This window comes from Ovis canadensis, chromosome 5 (genome assembly GCF_042477335.2).
Source record: "Ovis canadensis isolate MfBH-ARS-UI-01 breed Bighorn chromosome 5, ARS-UI_OviCan_v2, whole genome shotgun sequence".
NCBI classification, from domain to species: domain Eukaryota; kingdom Metazoa; phylum Chordata; class Mammalia; order Artiodactyla; family Bovidae; genus Ovis; species Ovis canadensis.
This window is the reverse complement of record NC_091249.1, coordinates 85,155,401-85,175,502: the sequence shown is the minus strand read 5'-3', so window position 1 is coordinate 85,175,502 and position 20,102 is coordinate 85,155,401. Positions and strand designations below refer to the sequence as shown.

General features: G+C 44.1%; 1 protein-coding gene across 1 annotated transcript in view; it reads left to right on the top strand.

Moving 5' to 3' along the window:
• Nucleotides 1–12,865: 12,865 nt before the first annotated feature.
• ATP10B (ATPase phospholipid transporting 10B (putative)) overlaps nucleotides 12,866–20,102 on the top strand; it is a 383,816-nt gene continuing 376,579 nt past the window's right edge. The window contains exon 1 of the mRNA XM_069592540.1: nucleotides 12,866–13,317. The gene's annotated coding sequence lies outside the window, so the exon portion shown is untranslated. The remainder of the gene's footprint in view (nucleotides 13,318–20,102) is intronic.

The following is a 20,102-nucleotide window of genomic DNA, read 5'->3' as shown; positions in this document are numbered from 1 at the left end:
AAACAGTGCTTATACCCTCCCCCACATGGTCTTCACTCAAGATAAGCAGCTATTCTTTCTTAGAGACAGACTTCTCTGGAAAGCTTTGATCTAGATGAGAAGTTTTTATCCTAATATTAGACCTCAGGAAGCCAAGATAAGGCTACTTCTCAATTCAATACAACTTCATCACTTGCTTGATTGGACTAAAAAATCAAATTCCTCAAATAAAGCTAAAACAGTGGCTTGAGGTTAGGGTTCATGGAGGGGTTTTGTTTTGTTTTCAGGAGAGGTTTTTAATTCATTAAAACCCAGCAGAAGACTTTTGGGACCAGATGTTTCCATCTGGGGCTCCTTCAGAAGAGAACAGAGTGAAACAGTTAAAACCTTGAATTCTGGAATCAAGAATCTTAACTTTATGGGCTTTATGGGCTTCCTGGGTGGCTCAGTGGGTAAAGAATCTGCCTGCAATGCAGAAGACATGGGTTTGATCCCCGGATTGAGAAGATCCCCTGGAGGAGGAAATGGCAACCCACTCTAGTATTCTTGCCTGGGAAATCCCATGGACAGAGAAGCCTGGTGGGCTACAGTTCAAAGAGTCAGACATGACTGAGCTACTAAGTAAGCACATCTTAACTTTAGTTGTTCATGAAGTGTTTGGTTAACAAAAGCAAATAGATGAGGTACATATGTCTTTTTAACTTATGGTTTTCTCCAGTATATATGCAGTAGTGGGATTGCTGGGTCACGTGGTAGTTCTATTTTTAATTTTTTAAGGAACCTCTATACTGTTCTCCCTGGTGACTGTACCAATTTACATTCCCACCAACAGTGCAAGAGAATTTCCTTCTCTCCAGCATTTATTGTTTATAGATTTTTTGACAATGGCCATTCTGACTGGTGTGAGTACAGATGAACCTAGTTCCAGGGTAGGAATAGAGACACAGATGTTGCAAATGGACGTATGGACATCACAGGGGTAACGGAGGGAGAGTGGGACAAATTGGGAGATTAGGATGAACAGATATACACTACCATGTATAAAGTACATAGCTAACAGGAAGCTGCTGTTTAGCAGAGGGAGCTCAGCTCAGGACTCTGTGATGACCTAGGCAGGTAGGGTGCTGGGCAGGGGTGGTCCAAGAGGCAGGGAATAATAAATGTCTAGCTGATTCGCTTCATTGTACAGAAGGAAGTAACATAACATAGTAAAGCAATCATACTCCAGTTTAAAAAGACAATGATTCTAAAACAAAATCATAAAAGCAAACATGAGTGAAGTAAAATTTTCAAAAATGCAGGCTTTTCCTGTCTAGTCTGTCCCTGTACAAAATAAGGGAGAAGTGTAAGTTTTATTACATTACTTATTTATTGTTCTTTTTAAATTTATTTTTTATTTATTACTCTTCTTGCCTTAGTCACGTTTCCCGTGCTGTGATCCCCATGTTCCCTGCTTCCTTCACTGTCAATATGACGTATCTTCCAAGCTTGCATGTGTCAAATTTACCTGTCTTAGTTCTCATTAATGAGAGGAATTATATTTTCAGATTTTCAAGGCAAAAACTGGTGAAGTGTTAGTTGTTCAGTCACATTTGACCCTTTGCAACCCCATAGGCTATAGCCTGCCAGGCTCCTCTGTCCATGGTATTCTCCAGACAAGAATACTGGAGTGGGTTGCCATTTCCTTCTCCAAGGGATCATCCCAACCCAGGGATCAAACCTGGGTTTCCCTCACCTAGAATTCAATATTTGATGACTCCTGATACCTTGGTTGTGCCAGTCCTAGCTGTATTTTATAGGAGATCCCTGAAGAAAAATGCCTTCATGAAAAGGAATATCTATCTAAGTCTAAATTGTTTAATAGGCCAATTAAAATATAATTTTCAATGGAGAAGCTTTCTACTCTTCAAATCATTCAACCTACCATCTAGATCTAGTTAGGAATAAGCATTCATACAATGAATATGAAATACTGAGATTAAAGACAGCATCAATCATTCACTTCAAAAAACTCATATCTAGATGGCTGGTGTCAAAAGTCTCATAAATGAGCAGCTGCCTAAGGTGAGTATTGTATTTTACATATTTAAATGTCTTCATCTTAGGAAACTGAACAAAAAGTCAGTAGAGCGTTTCCTTATTCTTTGAAAGTCCAGATCTTTAGAGTACTCCCCTCCATTTGTTTTTCCTGCTTCTGTTATTTTGCTATAGGCTGTCAGAGTGCCAAGATGAACACAATCATTACTTGTTAAATAGACCATTTTAGTGAAAAAGAAAACCCAAAGGGAAGATAAGGTGGGGGGAGGAATCTGCTATAGGCTGCATATGAAAAGAGGTAGCTGAGAAGGACATGATTCCTGGTGGAGGAAAGTGGAGAAAGTCAGCTTACTGTTTTAGCCCATCTTTGATTTTTAGAGGAAGATGAATGCTGAGCTGGCCACAGATGGAAAAGAAAGAATAGCAGGAAAGTGGCAGTACATGGTGGAGAAAGCAGGTCTTTGAGTAAAACACCTGCTGTGCCACTCTAGGATGCTTTAATGGGAAAAGACTCTCTATTTTTTGGACAAGTTGACTCATATAAAAATGAAGATGTTATACTAAGTGGTCTCCACAGACTCTTGGAGGGATACTCTGATGCTTAAGGAGCTCAGAAAACTGCTTGGGGTGCTTCGAATCTATCAGCTCTGTGATTAAAATCTTCACTTATCCCCTCTTTCCTCTTGCATAATTTCAGGGCACTTATCACTAGATTAGGCAGAGGGGGTCAATTCCCAGACCTGAAAAAAAGTCTTTTCGCTTTCTCAGCATCAATTTCAATTGTATATTTTGGTTTTTGATGCATAGAACAGATTGTGAAAAATAAACTCTCCAAGTTGTACTGCAAAACTATTAGACACAGCATCTCACCCACTGGTTAAGTGTTTTAAAGGATTTGTCTGCAGATACACCATGGAAACGAGACACAATGATGTGATGAGCTTTGTATCTTGTAAGTGGGCCATATTTCTAGTTGAAAAGGAGTACAACCAAGTTCTCATCTTTGGAAATGGTGGGAATAATACAGAGCCTAGAAGTTGCAGTTGGCCTGGGGCTGCTTCTGTCCCAGTCATTCATTCATTCAACAAATATCTACTGAGTATCTATTATGTACCAGGCACTGTGCTAGGCATTGAGGAAGCAGTGGTAAGACCATCTTGGTCCTTACTCCAGTGAGATGTACAGTTTAAAGGGTGCCATGGCAATTTCATGGGAGATAGCCTAGAGTTACCTCTTAGGGAAATTCTCCCGTAATAATAGCACTTTGGAGTTGAAAGATAGCTCTCCTGCCTTTCCGCAGCCTTCTAGTTCTTCAGATGTTCCTCATATGAGATATTTCCCCTCTGCTACTCCTGAACACACTACAATTTATCAGGGTGCCTTTAAGTGGGGCATCAGACATGAAACCCAGATGTTTCTAATCTGAGAAGAAGGAAAGAGGATTTTCCATTCTCCCTGTTTTGAGCCCATAGTTATATTAATATAGTCTGCCATCCTATTTTCTCTAATAATAGTATTATGATAATGATGGTGGTGGTAAATAAGATTAAGAGGATGCCAAGACTTTGAATGACTAGGCAAGTCTGTCTTACATCTCTGTTTTTGTTTGATTCCCCAAAGAATAGAGATAAGTTGGGGTGTAATTACAAGACCTAAATAGGTTGACTCTGAAATATACTCTTTATATGTAGAGAAACACCTTCCTCCTCCCTATACTTCTCTTCCTGCACACTCCCCAGCTGGCAGTGCCTATAAAATCTTCAGGTCCTAACCTCACTACCTCCAGGAAGCCTTCCTTAACTCCCACACCTCTTCAGTTCGCCCTCTTAGGTTTTCCCACAGTATCTTGCCTGTGCTTCTTATGGCACTCATCTTGCTATATTTGATATGGCATTGTTTTTTGTATTCATGCAACCATGAGTTTAAAATGAGTATGTATGGATTAGTGATCTATTTTTCTCTAGACCAGTCAAGCATTACCTCACTCATTACTCTGAATTAAAACAAACAAACACACACAGATCTGTCTTCAAGAGGTTTATTTATTCACAATGAATATTCTTCCATTAGATCTCCAGTCTGTAGAAACATGACTTATTTTGGTTACTGGAACAGAAATTTTTTTAATGCATAACTTTTAAGGACCATTTGGTGAATGTGAGAGGGGACAGTTTAACAGTAATCAGGCTGCTGCTCCAGCTTGGAAGTCCAAGGATCCCTCCAGACCACTTCTGGATGATCTGTTCAGCAAATTACTCAGATCTCGGTCCTGCAGGGCAGATATCCTCAGGGTGATGTTATTAGTGATGAGAGACGACTGTGTTATTTCTCCCTTAAAACACTCACCGAAGAGTCCTCATCCAGACCAATGAAACACAAGCCAGGACCTAGGCAATTAGCGGGGCTTCCCAAGTGGCTCAGTGGTGAAGAATTGCCCACCAGTGCAGGAGACACAGGTTCAATCCCTGGGTCAGGAAGGTCCCCTGGAGTAGCAACCTACTTCAGTATTCTTGCCTGACATATCCCATGGACAGAGGAGCCTGGCAGGCTACAGTCCATGAAGTCACAAAGAGCTGGACATAACTGAAGTGACCGAGCACACACACAGGCAATTAGTAAAAAAAAAAAAAAAAAAAAAGAAAGAATGTGGCATAAGTTTCTAAGAGACTTTGAATTAAACCCCAAATCTGTCCATTATCAGCCTCATGCAAGTCACCTCCATTCAATGTGCCTCACTGTCCTCTGTTGTCAAGTGGAAATAATATTTTCTTTTCCTGAAACTGTGCCTATAATATAATATATCCTGATCTTAAGAGAGATATGGTAGCATACAGACCAAAGAGTATCCCATTTGAAATGGCCAGAGGAGGGTGCAGGGGAAGGGCAGTAGATTGCTACTCTTATGAAGCAAGTAGTTGTTCTGAAAAGATTCTTTTATACTTGGGGCTTCTCAAACTATAGCAGGAATCAGGCTCAACTACAGGACTTGTTAAAATAAAGATGGGCCTGAGTCCTTAAGTTTCTCATCCAGTAGGTATGAAATGGGCCAGGCATTGGGCTGGGCCCTGGAGATATGCGGGTGAAGTCACTGGTCCCTACCATTACAGATCTAACAACTTAATGGAGGAGGCAGACATTAAACAATGCTCTTCATGTAGAGTTTTAAGAAGACAATATCATATTCAGACTTCTCCTCTAGAATATCATTAAGCCCTGTGTTGGTTCTCAAACTTTAGTGTACAAAGAAATTACCCAGCATGCGTGCCTTCTAAGTCACTTCAGTCATGTTCAATTCTTTGTGACCCCATGGACTGTAGCCCACCAGGCTCCTCTGTCCATGGGATTTCCCAGGCAAGAATACTGGATTGGGTTTTCATGCCCTCCTCCAGGTGATCTTTCCATCCCAGGGATTGAACCCACATCTCTTATGTCTCCTGCATTGGCAGATGGGTTATTTACCTCTAGGTTCCCACGTTCTTCACACTTGGAAAGCCCAGAATGAAAGTGTTAGTCGCTCAGTTGTGTCAGATTCTTTGCAACACCACGGACTATAGCCCCCCTGGCTCCTCTGGTCATGGAATTCTCCAGGCAAAAATACTGGAGTGGGTAACCATTCCCTTCTCCAGGGGTTCTCCCCAACCCGGGGATCAAACCTGAGTCTCCCGCCTTTGCAGATGGATTCTTTACCATCTTATCCAGTGTCGTGGATGTTAAAATGCAGATGCAGGCTTGACCCTCAGTGAGTTCAGTGGGTCTGGGGGGAAGCCAAGAACCTAAATGTTTCACAAGTTCCCCAAATCATCCTAATGTAGGCGGTCCTCATGCCACACTCTGAAAACACTGCTTTGGAACAAGGCATCATTCTTTGCTGATGGAGTTTTAATGTAGCCTCCCAAGTTGAAATAGACCAGATTGACTTTCCTTCCATTTTAATAAAGGATTTATTCAAAATTAAATCTCTGTTCTTCAGTCTCTTCTGGTGTTTCAGTGGCCTTCGGGGAGCTCTTTTAATTAAGTAACTCATGGAGAGAACACCTGTTCAGGGAGTGCCTTGGCTTTATTTGGAAAACAATGATTAAAAACCAAAATCTCACTGTTTCTGGAAGGAGATGGGCATCTATTTGTTTGAAGGCATAGGTGATATTTGCAAGATGGGAGACAACAGGGAGAATATATTTGCAAGATGGGAGACAACAGGGAGAATATATGGTACACTGTGTATGATATTCAGGACTTCCCAACTGGCACTAGTGGTAAAAAAAAACTGTCTGCAATGCAAGAGACCTGAGTTCAATCCTTGAGTGAGGTGGACCCCCTGGAGGAGGGCATGGCAATCCACTCCAGTATTCTTGCTTGGAGAATCCCATGGACAGAGGATCCTGGCAGGCTACAGTCCATGGAGTTGCAAAGAGTCGGGCTCACTGAGTAGCTAATGCACATACTATGTTCTATATCGTATGTGTATAGTATTCTATATAGTATACAGCACATGCCATAAGCACCATCTGGTACTATTGAAGCAGGTAGGTAAGGCAAATAGATTTGACGTCAGTCATGTAACCATTCTTGTCACTGAGGGGGAGTGTATGGAGCTATGTGAAAGAATACTCCTACATTTACTTCTGGATTCAGTGGCACAGAAAGAGTGTAGAGCAGTGACGTGATGGAACAAAGAACTGACCGGCTTTAGTCTCTGCTCTTTCAAGAGAGGGGTGCAAACGATGCCAGTGTAGCAATAAATCATCATAAGTCCAATTCACCTGAGGCCTCTAAGAGACTTGCAGGCACTTAATCTACCACCCCAGCAAGCAGGACCATGTCAACAAGGGTTGCCCTTTTCTCCACACTCCCCACCGACACAATCCAATGCTCTGCTAATGGCCTTTTCATGTTGTAAGGCTTGGCCCCTCTGTAACATGAGAAGGAGAGGATGAAGGTACAATTTACATTGTCAGACTAGCTTGACAAGACATTAGCACAATCTGTAACAGGAGGGAAAGAAAAGTCCAATCTCTATTAAAAATTAACTGGAAATCATGCCACGTATCAAATGGATAAAAGTTCTTTGTCTCTGGCTAGGAGGAAAAGTGTGTATATAAGAAAGAGAGATTTAAGTCATCGGGCTTCTATCAAATCAGAATGTGTTGTTGCTAACCTCTGTTATGAAAATTGAAAAACTGGTGTTAATTACAATCTAAAAAGAAATTCTGAGTGACATTCACAATGACTTTTGGTCCATAATCTTTTATTGATATAGCCACGTGCCAGTCTCCACAAGTGAGTCATCCATCAGGTCAGGATTTACCCACCCATTATGCCATTACGACTTTCCTTGGCATTCATTCAGAAATGTTTATGGACTATCAGGCACGCAGAGGACAGAGTGAGTCACTGTAGGAGGGCACAGTATTTAACCACAGAAACACGCTCTTCATCTGCGGAGATGAGGTGTATGGGAAACATATCTTTTCATGCACATAAAACCAACAGTCTGCATTCTTCCTGGCAGCTTCCACAGTAAAGAGACTGAGGCAATCAGAGAAGACTTGTTGTAGGAAGCAGAAGAAAATCTTGCAGAGTCATAAGGTGAGAAGCAGTCATAATTTGCTGGAGAGAAACAGAGTGCATTCTAAGCCGAAGATCCAAAAGGCCCAGCGTTTCAATCAGGCAAGTCCTTCCCTGATGGAAACACTGAGAATTATAGAGAATAAGGTCCGTCCTGAATAATCAAATAAATGTAAAATTAAAATAATTCCACTGATTAAACTGGCAATATAAGATAATTATCAACAGAGCTGGAAAATCCTGCTCTGCTGTTGTGTGTGATTTGCTATGACTTTTCTGGAAGGACAATTGACAACTTTTGTAGTGGTCTTAAATTTGTTATATCCTTTAAGATAACAATATCACATTTATGAAATAACATGGATGTTGCTAAATCTAAAGAAGTCCATTGCAGAGTTATTTAGAGACTTTTATAAAATGGGAAAATTGGGGGGAAAAAATCTATATGTCCAGTAGTTTAGAACTGGTTTAATTATGGCACATCCATATGATCAGACAATAAGGAGACTATTTAATAACTTGGAGAATATTTGTAACAACTGATGAAGAATATGATCCAGTTTTTATTGTAGAAATTATGTACATTAAAATAACATCTAAAAGTCTAGAAATATGTTCAACAAAATATCAATGAATGACGGTTCTGAGTTGTAATATTAAGGGTGATTTTTACAAATTTATCTGCCATGTCCACACTTTCTCTAATAAACAGTATAACTTCAGAGATCAGAAAAACAGGAAAAGTATTTTTTCACAACTAAGGAAAGAGATTGAATGGGTAAAGATCAGTGTTTTTATTGCTCACAGGATAAAGTTCAGAGTCCTTTGCATGGCTTGGCCCCACCTGCCACTCCACCCTCATCGCCTCTGATCCAGCCAACTCTCTCACTACTAGCCATGTAGGCCTCCAGACTTTTTCCTATTACAGAGCCTTAACATAGTAAATTACATTATTTTTGCAGTTTTTCATTGCCATCCCTTTCCTGTAGGAAAGTTCACATTCCTGTCAACTGCTATGTCCCCAGTGTTGAGGACCATCATTCCTGTGCCACTGGCTTTGTATTTCGGCCAAAGGAGTGTACACGGGACAAGGCCACACCCAATCAGAAGCCCTTAGAGTCATGGCACGTTTCCACTAGTGCTCTTGACCTTACCTTATGCTACATGAATACCGTGTCTCACACAGGGACTGTTCCTGCAGTTTGAGTATCTAAATGAGAAGCAGAGTCCTAGCCTAGGCATAAATGGAGTCAACACGGCCTGCCTGTAAAATAAGCAAGTAAGCCACAGAGACACGGAGGTCATTTGTTACTGCAACAAAAACTGGCACATGGCGTCTCTCTATTTGTAATATTCTGTCTGGCCCCCCTACTCCATCCTTCCTTCACATCCCAGTTCTCATCTAACCCTGAGGCCAGGTCAAATTCCTTCTCACACATGCACTCTCAGCACTGTTTCCTCTTAACTATCACAATATTAATGTCACAATTTTTGTGTGATTGTTCAATCAACAATCAACACCCTGTATGCCAGTGGGCTGTGAACTCCTCAGAGCAGTAATCATGACCATCTGTTCATCCATTGTGTCCTCAGGACCTATCAGTTCTTGGCACATAGTATATCCTCAATTTTTAAAAAAGAAAAGAAAATTTAGATGAATACATGAAGGAAAGCATGGGTAAAATAATAAAGAACCTTGAACATAGAGTTGAGAAGCGTAAATCAAAGAAGCAAATGTTTAGACAAGATGATTTATCTTTAGGTGAGAAAACTTATGAGTCTTCTAATAGTGCAAATAAATATGTGCTAACAGTGTTCAGGATCTCCTGAATAATAATAATGATATTTAAGTACTTTTTCTGTTAAAAGCACTTTATAGATATTAGTTTGTATCATCTTGGTAACAGCCCTATGATATAAGTACTGCTGTTATCCCAGAAGGAAGGTTAGTACTTTGCCCAAACATGTAGCTGGAAGCTGGTAAAGAATGAGTTGAATCCAACCCAAAGTCTGTGTTTGTAACCACTGGACCCTAATACCATCCCTTTGGTCTGAAGATTATGTTGTTGTTGTTGTTCAGTCACCAAGTTTTGTCTGACTCTTTGTAACCCCATGGACATCAGCATGCCACGCTCCTCTGTCCTTCGCTATCTCCCAGAGCTTGCTCAAACTCACATCCATTGAGTCAGTGATGCCATCCATCCATCTCATCCTCTGTCGCCTTTGTCTCCTCCCATCCTCAATCTTTTCCAGTATCAGAGTCTTTTCCAATGAATTGGCTCTTTGCATCAGGGGGCCAAAGTATTGGAGCTTCACCATCAGTCCTTCCAATGAATATTCATGACTGATTTCCTTTAGGATTGATTGGTTTGATCTCCTTGCAGTCCAAAGGACCCTCAAGAGTCTTCTCCAGCACCACAGTTTGAAAGCATCAGTTCTTTGGTGTCCAGCCTTCTTTTTGGTCCAACTCTCACATTTGTACATGACCACTGGAAAACACATAGCTTTGACTGTATGGACATTTGTCTCTGCTGTTTAATATGCTGAGTCCTGAGAAAGTCTTACAGAACTTCATGGACAAGGCAAAAAACATTTCTATTTAGTTTTCATATTGTATCACATGGAATCACTTAAGCTAACGATAGGGTGGGATTGGCCAGCCCCAAGAACACATTTCCCCTTGAACAAATAAAGCACACACTCCTTCCCACCTTGCTCTTATGAATGGATGCCTATTCAGTGCTCTCTGCCCAATTCACTGGTAGAACAATGGATGCCAATAACTGTAACACCATCATCAACACATTTTGAGTGTTTTCCTTTTTTTTATTTTGGCTATGTTGGGTCTTGGTTGCAGCGTCCGGGCTTTCTCTAGTTGTGGTCTGCAGAGGCTTCTCTAGCTGAAGCACGGGGCTTCTTCTCTTGTTGCGGCATAAGGCCTTCTCGTTGCAGAGCACAAACTTCTCTAGTTATGGAGCATGAGCCCCAGTAGTTGCAACATGTGGGCTTTGTTGCCCGCCCCTCGCTGTGGGACGTTAGTTCTCTGATCAGAGATCAAACCCTCATCCTCTACACTGGAAGACAGATTCTTAACCACTGGGGCAATAGGGAAGTCCCCATCCACACAATTTTGTCCTCTTTGCACTCCTTGCTGGGCTGAGCGCAGGCTGCTGTCCACATTAGGTGCCTAGTCAATGTGTTTTGAATTAAACAGCCTTGTAGTTCTTTCTTTAGGGTTGAAATGTTCAGCATGAACAAAGCGGTCATCAGGGAGATCTACCTACCTGTATGAAAACTCCATTTGGGAGAGTAGGTGGAATGTGAGAATCTCATTCTAAAACTAAACTTGACTCAAGAAATAAGGGGCTTCTCAGGTGGTACTAGTGGTAAAGAACTCATCTGCCAATGCAGGAGATACGAGAAGACAAGGGTGCAATCCCTGGGCTGGGAAGATCCCCTGGAGGAGGGCATGACAACCCACTCCAGTATTCTTGCCTGGAGAATCCCATGGACAGAGGAGCCTGGCAGACTACAGTCCATAGGACCACACAGAGTCATACATGACTGTCGCAACTTAGCACGCAGCACAGACAGATTGTGTTGGCTATTGGGCAGGGAGAGGAACTGACTGTGGGGCCCATGAACCTGGCTTCTGCAGAAGTGCCATGCGGGGGTGCTCTGGGGACACTGTGCCTGGGGTGGGGCTGGCATGGGAGGATTTGCTTTGGGACAGATGGTTGTACTGTGAGATCTGGGCCTCTGGTAGGGTGAAAGGGCCAAACTAGGGCTTAATGTCTTCGGTCTTTGCTGGTGTGATAAAGGCTCCAACAATATCATTTCTAATGCCTCTTATAGGTACAAAGGTCCTGCCAGGTGGTGCTAGTAAAGAGCCTGCCTGCCAGTGCAGGAGACATAAGAGACACATGTTGGATCCCTGGGTTGGGAAGATCCCCTAGAGAAGGAAATAGCCACCCACCCCTGTATTCTTGTCTGAAAAATCCCACAGAAAGAGGAGCCTGGCAGGCTACAGCCCATGGGATCTCAGAGTCAGACATGACTGAAGTGACTTAACATACACACCTGCACAGGTGCAAAATCTTTGGGGCTAACAAAGCTCAATAATGAGTCAAAGGAAGGAGGAAGATACTAACCCCAGAGAGTCTGCCTATGCCGCTAGCCAGGAGCTCCTTGGCCTGGAGTCAGCTGGAAAATTTCAGAGGACAGGAGTGAAAGTGAAAGTCACTCAGTCATGTCCAGCTCTTTGCAACCCCATGGACTGTATAGTCCATGGAATTCCCCAGGTCAGAGTACTGGAGTGGGTAGCCTTTCGCTTTTCCAGGGGATCTTCCCAACCTAGGGATTGAACCCAGGTCTTCCACATTGCAGGGATGAAAGAGTGATTTGGAAACAGTGGAGAATGCTGAGTTTAAAACCTCCAAGAAGTTCCAGGCTGGTGGATGGGAGAGGAATTTGGATGAGAATAGATCTGTGTGTATATATAGCTGAGTCCCTTTGCAGTCCACCTGAAACTATTACACAGAGCCCCTCTTTGAGTTTCCTGAGACATACAGCAAATTCCTATTGGTTATCTATTTTACATATGGTAATATCAGTTACCATGTATTCCAGAGTCTTCCTGGAATCTGAACATTTCATGCAGAAATTGCATTTTTAACACTTGGATAATTCCTATGAATCCTAAATTCTGCAAACCTCTCATCTAGAGAGACAAAATACTTGCCAAGATAGGGAAATAAAATCCCAAATGCTTAGATTTAGGACCTGAATAATGATGCCTTTTTTTCCCAAGGATCATTTAGTGCCTTATGTTAAAACCACCTGTGGATTCAGTGGAATAGCAATTAACTAGAATGACAAAGTGCTTTTTAATAACAGACATGGGGTGCATTGTTAAACTTTCCTTGCTGATCTCCCCAATGCTTCACAGAGGAAGAAATAAAATCTCATTTTGGCCTGATGGCAGATTTCAGCCTGGCTCTCAGGTCCTGTCCCTCACTTTTCTACTGAGAATAAAGGTAGGTGCTGCCCCTGATTTGGGAAAAGCTGGGCCCTGGAATTAGGGATGTGATCTAGCCAAGTCTCAGACAAAGAGAAGTAGCTCTTTGGCCAGGACTGAAGCCCCATCTCTTGACATTTGACCTTCAGATTCCTACAGTTTAAAAATTAATCACCAGAAAATGGATACTTCCCATTTTCTCTCAGCTAGACCAAAGTCCTAAGTGCTGGCTTTAACTAAGCCAGGAGTTCTCTTTCAAAATAAATTGGAAGGGTGGGAGTTGGGCTGGTGGGGACCAGGCCAACCAGCCCCCAGCTAGCAGGCTTTCCAGGGTTTGCTCTGGGCTCCCAGCCGGTTAGACCAGCCCTACCAGGGCTCCTTGGAGAGCAGGGTGGAGATGCAGGGCTTGGGAGAGGAGCAGCGAGGCCTGGGGAGGGCGGGGCTGAGCAGGTCTCTGCAGCAGGCGGAAGAGGAGGAAATGGGGTGGAGGAATTGTGTTCAGGTGTGCACCACCGAAGGCCAGGCTTCAGAAGGGGTTGAGGCTGCCTGCCCAGCCAGGGAGGAGAAGGAAGCTCTCTGGGTGGCTGTGATGCCCGTTTGAGGGGATAATTGGAGGTGTCTCAGCCTAGTCTCCCTCCCCAGAAGAGGAACCCTAGAAGGGCCCAAGGCATGCCAGCTCCCCAGTCATAGCTGTGGAACCTGCACCGAGCAGAGAGGAGGTAAGGACCCTGCTGATGCAAAGACTGTGGGGGCAGGGGGGCTTGTCTTAGCGCTCCCTCCTGCTTGCTGGCCCGGAGCTAGGATGCTGCTTCCAAGGGACCCTCTGAGGCTACTCCAGAGGCTTCAGCCTTTGTATTCTGGGTCTTGCAGCCATGCCTACCACCAACACCGGCAGCTGGGGGTCCCATGGAACCTCAATGCTTTGTTTGGGGAGCTCTTTGCTCACACTGGAAGGTCCGGTGCGTGCAGCTGATTGGGTCATGAGGGCAACTGCAGATGGTGATGATGGTTGTTCCATGTGGCCTCAGCTTTTTTCGTGCTCTGATGAGCAGACAACCTATGCCTTTGCTGTCTAGAGCTTGGAATGAATTACCTGTACAGAGAGTCCATAACATACTGGCATTGGTCATTACCTGTAATATTTCAGGACCTTTTTCCAAAAGCTTACCAAACCATTGTGCAGCGTTTTGAAAGAAGTACATTGTGTGAGGAAGAGTCAGAGTGAGAGAATTGAGTTTTTGATGGTGATGAATAAAAATAGGGTAAGAGCTTACTGAGAGCTTATGATTTACAAAGCATGATGATGAAGACTTTTCATCTTGGTGCTTGTCCGTGCAGCGGGTGTTGGTTATTATCTACAATTGGTGGTGAGGAGGCTGAGGGTCAGGAAGGTTACCTGAGACAAACCAGGGTTTGCTGCAATGAGTACATGCTCTTGACTTCTAGCCATGAGGTCATATTTAGCTGAAGGTCTTTTAGATTCAAAGTGAACAGAAGTGAGGCGCAACCAACTCTGCAGAGGCTTTGCAAAGAGGCTTTCTCCATCTGATAGCCTCCATCTCCTGTTGCCATGTTCAGGAATTAATTTAGACCTGAGCCTCCCTCAATAGCCCCATCTTGTGGATTTGGAAACTGTTAAGAGCCTACTGTCAACTAAGTAATCTTGAAGGTCAGTGTCATTAAGGATTCAGAGGCTACAGCTGAGCAATGGAGCTGGTCCTTAAAACACCAGAGGACAGGAATGCATTTGAGAGCCAACGCCTTGTGGCCACTTAGAATTAAACCTAACACCCCCACCCCCAAACAATTTACCACATCCCTCATGTTGCCAACCCTTCCCTATTTCCAAACTTCACCTATTACACGGCCGTCAGTTGGAGGTAAGCCAGCAACACTGGCTGCCTCTGCACTTTCCCTCCTTAGGACCTGTGCTTTTTTCCCTCTCCTTGGAACACATCCCCCTGGGCTCTTCCTGTAACTGGATCTCTCCATTCAGTAAGGCTGCAGCTCAGACTGGCCTGTTTAAGAGGGCTTCCTAGATACCAGGATGGCAAGTAGACCAGCCACTGCCATCCCCGAGCACACTCCCTTATTGTGCTGATTACAGTCATTACACTGATGTCAATCTGAAATTTGGCTCTCTAGTTTGTCATCTGTCTCCCCAATAGAACTCCATGAGGGTAGGGACCTTGCATGTCTTCTGCCTGCTGGACACTACTGGGTCCCCAGGGTTTAGGTCTCCCAGTAACAGGGCCTGAGTTAATGTTTGTTGAGTGAATAAATTATACAAGGGGTCAGGAGATATCATTGCCTCCTTATCCAACACCTCGACTCACTCTCCCCTATGGATGTAAACCTCTTGGTCTAGAAGGTGAAGTATAATAGCATCTGAGCTTTCAAGTGTTCAAGGGGCATTCTTGGAATAAAGAAGGGAAAAAGGATAAACGGCATCAAGTGAATTTCATTCCCTGAGAAACAGCAAGGTATGGCAAGGCCGGCTCTACTGGCCAGTCTTGATAAGCAGCACTCACTGCCTATGACTCAGCCCAGCCGTCTTCTGGACATAGGGTATTGACCTTGGCTCTGCCTGGGTACTTGTAGGGACAATGACATTTCAGAAAGCTGAGAGTGTATGCTTCCCGCCCTGCTTCATCAAGCCTTTCATTCAAATGAGCCACCAGCCTTCGCTCACATGCCTTTTGCTATTTTGGAGTGTCATTCATTTGCTGGATGGGAAGAGGTCCATCCCTAGGACCAAGGGGTCTCAAGTTTCTATGGGCTGTATCGCTCTCTGCCACTGTGGGCATGTCCCTTAGTGCCCCCACATCTTGTGCTTTTCCTCTATAAAATGCCATGGGAATAGCTGCCCGTGAGATTGTAGTGGATTCTGGAGGACACTGATGTGCCATAAATCTCTTGCTTTACAAGCACCTGGGCCTGTCAGCAAGGAGGAGCAGAGAATGCACAGGGAGGTGTGTCTGTTTTGGAGATTTTTGCTTGCATAAAATCCACAGTTCCAAAAGAAATCTGTGAGAGGAAGAGACTTCTCTACAGGATTCCTTCTCCCAGACAGCTACCTCAAGAATCGACTTACACACTTTAATTAACACCCAGATGATTTGCTTTTCAGCGAGTTGCATTAGACTCCAGCCTGGTGACACTTCCTCCTTGGCAGGCACACAGCCCTTGGCAGCATTTCACACACTGGTGGTTTTATGGGTCCCATCTTGCTCTTCTGTGTTCTTCATTGTAATGTGTGGTAAACCTTTCTGGCATCAGCCCTGGCCCCACTTGATTTAAGGAACTGCTGATTTTATTTCTGATCCTCAGGTTGTTCTGTGATTCTATTTTTTAATGCACTCCTTATCTTGTTCTACTCACTTGTGCAATTCTTCATTTCCAGACTTTAAAATACGACTTGTCCGAAAGAAAATAGATGCTTGAATTAGGAGTGAAGCCAGAGTCCTGAGGGTCTTCTGAGGAGAAAGATGTCCATATGCAAAGTTGTGTAATGGAAGGAGAATGGCATTAAGTATCCAGAGACTGGGTCTTGAACTCTCTCCTGACTTCTTGGACCATGAGGGCGGGGGGATGATAGCAATGCTGCAGTGGACCTTCACTGAGAACTTAGGGGCTGTTTAAAGGATTCTTTAGATGTTCTCATTTCATGGTGATGCTGACTATTCCTGCTTTTGAAAATGGGAAATGTGAGACTCAGGGGGTACAAGGGAGTGATGGAACCCCAATTTGAACACACGCTGGTTGACTTAAGGGCACAGCCACTTGTGTACCAGGTAACTTGCTGTCTACTCAGCCATACTACTTGGGGATCTTTATACACAGTGCAGCCTTCCCAGGCCTGCCATCCTCACAGGGTATCATCCAAAGAGGTGATGCCAGTGAAGGTTTAATGAAATGATGCAGGATTATGTCACCATTCCTCATACATCTTGTTTACCAAAATTTAGAAAAATGTTCTATGGCTATTCCTTCTTGAGGAGAATTTGTAGATACTAGGTACTATGCTATGAGTTAATGATAAAATCAGAATAGTCAATAGTCATTAACTACTACTTCATACTCCACCCTGATGGAAGCATTTTCCTCCTGTTAAAGCATGTGTATTCCTCAGTGGGGAAGGTGTGGGCTTGTGGTTTCAGGAGCCTGGCTCAGTCAGTTGCTAGCTGTGTGACCTTAGGTAAGTTTCTCAAACACTCTGTTTCACATTCTCCATCTATACACAGAGATATTACTAAACTTTTCCCCTAGATGTTGTGGGCATTGTCTAAGTGAATACATGTAACGGGCTGAAATGGTGCTTGGTATGAAATGTCGTCTCAAGGTTGCTGTTGCAGCTGCTTTCGCCTCAGCCCTTCTGTGAGTGACATCCTCTCATTCCCATCCTGCGTGTGTAGAAACTGATGAAGAGTCAGGTCACCCAGCTAAAATCAGGATTTGAACCCCCAGCTGTGTTCATCCCAAGCCTTCCCTTTTCTACGTCCTATTTCCTCAGTAAATCCTAAAAGAAACACACATTCCTCTGGGAACTCAGTTTGACAGGAATCCATACTCCAAAACGCAACCTACATTCTCTCCATACATGTAGCTACTTAAGTCATCTTTAGGATGGTGAGTGAAGTGTCCTGTTGCAGATGTCTTAAGCTCTGCCTCTAGGCTATCATCAAACCAACCAGAATTAATTCTCTCCTCTATTCAAGATTTGGTCTCTGGGCAGGCAGCCACACTAGCCTTTAGGTGATAAGTTTGCTTATTAAAGGCAATCAATGACATTCCTCTTCCCTCAGACAGCATGCTGACCTGGCCAGTGAGGGGCCTTCCTCCAGCTCTGTGATAACATTGCTCTGTGCTGGCTGGCTGAAATCTGTGGCTACACAGTCTCTTGAGTTAGCATCTGTGTTGGCATAAGGGACCAGAAGAAAACAGTCCAGGGCTCTGTCCTGAGCTGGTCAAAGACAGATGCCAGCCCTTGTGCCCTTTTGACCATGGTACCTGGTTGGATATTGGAGTTATGTATGGGTTTGTTCTCCCTGGGTGAGGACTCGCTTCTGCAGAGTCCCAGTATATAGTGAGAGAGCATGAGATCCTGGGAAGTCCTCCTCCTTCCACTGCCAGCGCTGAGTATGCCTGGCTCCCAGCTGCCTCCCAAATCATGACTGTCATTAATAATGAACAGCTTCCTTTCATTGAGTACTTGCTATGTGAGAGTTCACGGAATCTTACAATACTCTCAAGCAGGTTCCAGTATTATCCTATTTTAGGGAAGCGGAAAATGACATCAAGGGAATGCCTTGGTCAAGGGCACCCAACTGAATGGTGCCACCAGGATGTGCCCCCAAACCTGTGTGACTGAACATGTGCTCTTCACCTCTGTGCTCGTCAACCCCAAACTCCTCCTGCCTGAGTCACCCTCTCTGAGATGCTGTGATAACACATTCCCCATTAGCTATGGAAAAACCAGTCCTGCTGGGCCAACCCCATGGGGCATATAGACAAACCCGCCTCACCGGGTTTCTTGGGCCATGAGCCTGCTCTCTTTTTGCTGCATCTTCTCCAGACACAGTTGAGCACCTTAACTACTCCGGTTGGCTTTCTCCCCATAACTGTGTGTGTGTGCGTGTGCGTGCGCCCTCAGTCACCTCTGACTCCTTGCAGTCCCATGGACTGTAGCTCACTGGGCTCTTCCATCCACAAAATCTTCCAGGCAAGAATATTGGAGCAGGGTACCATTTCCTACTCCAAAGGATCTTCCCAACCCAGGCATCAAACCCATATCTCTTGCATATCCTGCATTGGCAGGCAGGTTCTTTTCCACCGTGCCACCTGGGGTTCATAACTCTGTAGTCACTGGAATATCACAGTAGGAGAGAATGAGAGGGAGTTTCTCTGTCTGCCAGTCCCCGTCAGTACCTATCCTTTTGAAGAGTAAACCTTCTGAGCTATTCTAACTTTTTTGTCCTTCTTTGCTCACTTTTCAGCTTGGTTTAAGAGCAAGCCGAATTGGATCAATTATAAAGCATATTTTCAGTGCTGCAAGGTAACTCAGTAATTGGCATCTTAGCCTGAGGACCAGCCTGTGAATTGTGTTATTTACAAAAGCAGACAAAACAGCATGCTGCACAGTGGCTGCCTGTCACGAAAGCGTCATCCCTCGAAAGTGGTGCTTGTACAGCTGGGCTGTTAAAAGGAGTAAATGCAGGAAGGAGCTGGGAAATCTAGTTAAATCTTAGACATCGTGACCTTTTGCTATCCATGTGATCTTGCACAAATTAGTTATTTTCTGCAGTAGCATAACACTGCTTTCACTTTGCTCAGCTCTGCCTACTTCTAGTAATAAGATTTCTACAGTGTCCCAGGCATTATAGTGACCCCTTTATGTGTACCATTTCCCTTAATTCACTCCATCAACCTAATGAGTTAAATAGTGTGAACATCACTTTACGGATCAGGAAACAGGTTTGTAAGGTTAAGTACCTATTAACAAAGTGGTGGAGGTGGGTATTGAACCAGTTCTTTCTCTTTTGTAGCTTTACTTATTTCTGATTGAAGGATAATTGCTTTACAATGTTGATTTGGTTTCTGCCATACATCAACATGAATCGGCCATAATACACATATGTCCCATCCCACCTCTCTAGGTTGTCACAGACCTCTGGTTTGAGTTCCCCCAGTAATACAGCAAATTCCTAGTGGCTATTTTACATATGGTAGTGTAAATGTTTCCATTAATGTCAGAATCTGTCCCCCAGACTTGGCTACTCACTCCAGTATCCTTGCCAGGGAAATCCCATGGACAGAGGAGCCTGGCAGGCTACAGTCCATAGGGTTGCAAAGAGTCAGACATAACTCAGTGATTAACACTTTCACTTTCATCCCCCAGACCAGCATAATGCCACTGGTTGATGGTGTGATATTAAATTCTTCCTTTTCTGCCATGAGAGCATGCCTAAGTCTTTCTCTTGAGTGCAGTCTGCTTTTGCAGCTCATGCTAAGGACTTTTTCCAGGCCCTGTCTCATGACACTGCTCCTCATCTGCCAACCTCCTGATCAGTGACCCATGCGGCTCCAGCCCAAGCCCGGCCATCACTCATTACCCCTGCTGCTCTGTCTGCTCCCCTCACCACAGAAAGATATCTCATCTATAAGCATGAATCTTTTCAGTTTCTTAACATTTGAGAGAGCGTCCAAACAACTACTTGTGGTTACCTCTGGGAAGCCATCCATTTTTCCTTTCTCTGCATGGCAGAAGGACCGCCCCCCCACCCCCCCGCCCCAGGTCCCACTGCCTTTCCAAGACACTCAGAGAGAAGCAGGGGTTGTGTGTGGGCAAATTGAATGGGCCCTGGAGTCGGGGCTGGAGTGAACCCGGCAGGATGTATGCCTATCAGTGCAGGGGGCTCCATCCTGTGTGTCGCTGTCCCCAGGACCCAGTGCAGTTCCAGGCACGTAAGAGGGGGCTCAAGCGTTTATTCCCTGAATCACTGTG